Source organism: Cavia porcellus, unplaced genomic scaffold (assembly GCF_034190915.1).
Source record: "Cavia porcellus strain 051 isolate PalLab524CR breed Dunkin Hartley unplaced genomic scaffold, mCavPor4.1 scaffold_33, whole genome shotgun sequence".
Taxonomy (NCBI): domain Eukaryota; kingdom Metazoa; phylum Chordata; class Mammalia; order Rodentia; family Caviidae; genus Cavia; species Cavia porcellus.
The window spans coordinates 9,726,948-9,731,913 of NW_026947516.1; positions in this window are offsets into that span (position 1 = coordinate 9,726,948).

The window sequence follows — 4,966 nt, forward strand, 5'->3', positions numbered from 1 at the left end:
AAGTTTAATTATTTTTTATTTTAATTCAGTAATAAAACACATACAATTTTTTTAATACATGTCTTTGCTGAATGTGTAATTCAAACTAGTTATATACATTATTTCATGTGTTTAGGATGCTTTTGTGGAAGAGGTATTAAAATTTTCTCTTTGCAATTCCATGAGTAATTCTTATTAGTTATAATGGGCACCTCTACAAAAGACCACTAGAGCTAGTTTCTTCTATTCAAAAACTTCTGCCTGTTAACCAACATCTCGCTTCCTCTCAGCTATCAGTAGGCATTATTTTCCTTTCTATTTCTATGGGTTCAAATGTTTTCAAGTCCACCTCCAAGTGTAATTGTGTGGTGCTTTTCTGTGACTCGCTCATTTCACCTATCAGTATGTTCCTCTTGGAATGGCCTTGTTACCAAACATGGCAGGATCTCCTTCACTTTTTAATTGTTTTTTTAACTTGTGCATGTTGTTTATAGAAGATATTATGCTTTATTTTTTAATATTCCATGGGCCACAAATGATGGGGGTGGCCTTAAATGTATAATTGAGAGTAGTTCAAATGTCCCTATATTCTAGACTAAACTGAAAACTGCATATCCTGAGACTTCAAAAAAACCTACTGAACATATTTCTTTCATTTGCAAATTCCTATCTTTGCAATGTAGTGTTCTCTGCAGTAACTGCAATCAAAATAAGGATAGAATGCAGACTGGACATAAGCAACATCCTGCAGGCTGTTGTACACTGTCACCCCCTGTTCCTGATGGCACTGTACCATGGCAAGAAAACACATTCGTACTTCTACTGGTTCTGCATTATGATGCACTGTATAATTATTTTATTACATATTACTCTCTAAAAATCATATAAATAACATATGAGAAAATAGCATGCCCTTGCATTGTTCCAAATCTAGTACACTCCAGCAAAAATCCCTTTTGGTGATGACAGTTTCTCCACTGATGCTGCTCCATGGTATAAAATATTTGGGGAATCACTTTCATAGGTAAAGGATCCCATCATCTGTACATGTACATAATTTGACATTTTTCCCTTCACACTTCTTAGTTTTTCCATAATCACTAGAGCAAGCCCATTTTCTATATCTGAGAGTTTGTTCTCACATTGGTTTATTCTGCTGCAGTTACTTTCAATGTAATTTTTATTCTCTAGTATATCTGTTTCAATGTGTCTTACGTATTTGATTTCCTTTCTATGTTTGACATTCACACATAATTTTTAATTCATTACATCATTTTCATAAACTCTTCTATCCATTTTATCTTTGTATAGTTAGAGTCACCAAAGGTGCTTCCCACTATGGTCCTCCGTAGTTATCTGAGAAATAATATCTGATTTGATTTTTTAGAGTCTCATTGATTTGCTTTGTTGTTACCAACTCAGATAGGTCAGGTGAGTGCCTTTCAGACTTTCCCAATTCATAGCCACCTGGATTTGCCTTCAGTGAACTGGAGGTCTGGGGTTGAATCTTGTTTTAAGTGTCTTCTCATTTCTCTATTTTTAGCTTCATTCCTGATTTGATGCTTGCACACAATGAGTGGCTTCACTGCTAGTATTTACAGCCATTATTAAATGACAGCTTCTTAGAGGTGCCTTTAGAGGTGCTGGATTTTGCATTCTGAGTCTGTTGCAAAATCTTACCACTTCAATTTATTGGGAATTAAAGATCATTGCCTACTTGGTCCAGTCCCTCATTCTTGGCACTGGTCCACAGTATGTATTATGACCCTTAGGTAATCTCAGTCTTCTTACACCAGGAAGACCAGCTGGTTAGAAAAAGTATGTCACTATGGCAAAGTTGACACAGCTAACAATAGTATCAAATGCAGCCAAAAAATGACAAACTGAAGAATCCATTAATTTGCCATCTTTAACCGTATGATTTGGATTTGTGGTTGTATAAGCAAATCTAAAACAAACCAGAAAATTGTATGACATTAATAAGTTCTCAATATGCCAATCTTTCCTTCAGAGGGAAGAATTTAAAATGATTTACATGTGAAATAGAGGAAGAGGAGGAAGAGATTGTAATCAATGCTACAGGACAAAGGAGGATCATGCAAACTTTGGGAGCTGGTGCAGAAGACAGGAGGAAATGAGAGAAGGAAGCAATAAAAGGTAGAACTGAGCAACAAGCTGAAAAAAAGCTAGAAACTGCATTCACATTCATAAAAATGAAGATCAAATAATGAAAAGAGAAGCATCAGAAATTAGACATAGAGGAAAACAAATCCACCTCAAGTTTTATCTCTGGTGTTACTAAAAGAAAATACATACAGTCTCCAAATCCATGCTGATTGATGCCAGCAACAACAGCAGTAGCTTTATGGACAGGTAGGTGATAACCTCGGCAAGCCTGCACCTTTATTTTCCCTGAAGACAGATTGGTTTCTGGTTGTGAGGCTGGAAGCAGATCCATTTAGCTGTCAGCAGTCAGCAAAGCTTCTGTGGTCTAGAACTCAATTGAGAGCCATTAGATGGACCCATTAGTTTTTCTGAGTCCTGAGGTCAGTTGGACTCCTCCAAGATGACTCAAGGATGATCAGCCTCTACTGCGGGATGCCAAGATCCATCAATTCAAGAACCAGTGCAGTTCATCACTTCCACTACTCAATTGTATTGAAGCATTTCTCTGTGGAGGTCTCTGAGATCACTATGTGTCACCATGTGTCCACAGGATTTAATCATTTCTCCTACACCATGAGTCCTGACTCAGAGCCTACCCAGAATCACCCACTACCCGCTTAATTCTTTGTAGAAGCTGTCTTTGAACTTCTGGGGCCTTCAACTCTTGCTTAGATCCTTCCTTGGTTCAATGGACATGCTTCCTTCCTGCTACTATGATTGTTATAACTTCCTGTTAAACTTTTCCCCTAGCAAGTACATAGTGATCTTATTTATTTCTTTTCATCATCCTTGGTTTGCCGTTCACATTTTATGCAAAAAGAATATCACTCTGTTTTTTCTGTGTTCCTGTTGTATGGCAGATACTTTTCTCTTTTCAATTTTGGTCTATGAATTTTCTCTTGAGTTAAATGTGTTTTTACTTGTAGCATGTAAAAATCTTGGATCTTGTTTCTTGATCCATTGTAGCATTATGTTTCTTTGCCTGATGAAATTAGGCCATTTACATTGACAGTTATAAATGATATGTATTGGTTTATCTCTGCAATGGTATTTTTGTGATGTTGGTTTCCTGCCATTCCCCTCTGTTTAATTCCTTCCCTTGTTACATGGTTTCTTTCTGTTGTTGTTCTTGGAACTGTAGTCATCTTTGTCTCTTTCTAGCATAATTTTAGTACTGTTTATAGTGTTGTTTTTTTTTTTTTTTTCAGCTGTTCTTTATCATGGATGTATCTTCTTTCTCCATTTATTTGGAAAGATAGTTTTTCAGGGTTCATCAATTTGGGTTGGATGTTTGCATTCAGGACTTGAGATATTGTACTATAATCTCTTCTTGACTTGGTTTTGTGTTGAGAAGTCTTCTGTGATTCTGGTGGGCTTTCTTATATAGGTGACCTTTCTTTTCTATATTTCTATGCTGATGCTTTTCTATTTCTCATGATATACAGTCTTATCACTAATATCAAAGGTTCCTCGGGAAAAATTTATTCTTCTGTGTTTTCCTCTAGATATAGGTGGTTCTTTATAACTATTATAAGAACATCTCTTCAAAATTTCCAAAGGATGCAAAGTTGCTATTTGTCTCGGCTCTCAATCCTTTAGTTCTGGGCTCTTGTGGTGCTTTTGACCCCGTACAATATCACTGTCATCATAGAGGGAAAAAAACTGATTAAAACATGTATGACATCATGGATAAAGCATTATTGATACTATTAAAAATAATTTTAAGTATGTTTTAACTTCTGACTAACTATGGTAACCATTACCCTGCTACCTCCATCAACAGGAACATACTCTAATTTTATAAAACAAAATTAAATTCATACCACACACTTGTATGCAGAGACTAACCCCTCAGTGCAATGATGTTACCCTCCAATGTGTTAGCAGGACATTAAGGTGGGTAAAGAATACCCTAAAAAGATTAGTGAATTCAAATATAATGAATTCAAGGCAGGAGGTTAAAGATGATCATCTGAGTTTTGCAAACCTGGAGGTAACAGGAAGAAATGAATGAAATAGAATGTGTAGTAATTCTATTTCTCCAGAGAAATAATGATTGCTCACTTTAAAGTTTAACTTTAAGAGGTAATTGAGGAATAAAAGAGGCTCAATGGGAGATAACAGAAAAGAATGGTAAGAAATCTAAACAGTGACAAAAAGAACAAAGTGAGATAGAATAAAAAAGAAAAAAATACAAGAAAAATAAAAACGAGACCAGTGAAAGAGAAGTGAGAGAAAAAATCCCAAATAAAAAAAAATAAACATAGAATACAAAACAAAACAAGACAACATCCAGCCAGACAGGAAAACGATAGCCAACCAGACAAAAAAGGAAGAATAAAAGTAGTAAAATACCTGGGGTTTTTATGGTGTTCATGTTGAATCCACGAATATTCTGGGCGTGAAAAAGATCTTGGCCTTTGGATGTGGGGACTAGGATTGGTCTTTTGTGGGCTGAGTTCTCCAGAATCCAAATGGTGACTTCTAACTTCTGTTTAAGATGCTTTCACATTCCTGGTTTCACAGACTACTCCACCCTCCAAAGGCATGTGTGTGTCTATGCCCCTGGGACCTGTCTGTTTTCCTTGGTGTTGGGGTTCTGGTCTGCCCACTCAACAGAGGCAGGTACCCTTACACTCTCTCCAGGCCACATGTTCCTGGGAGCACCGGGAGACCAAAGGGTGTGCTCAGACTCTTCTGGCAGGCCTTGCTACCCCAGGGACAATGGATAATGTGCAAAACACAGACTCACAGTCTTCTTGCAGGACCCACTGTCCCAGCATGTGCCACTAACTCAGACCACATAACTGAATTTATAAAT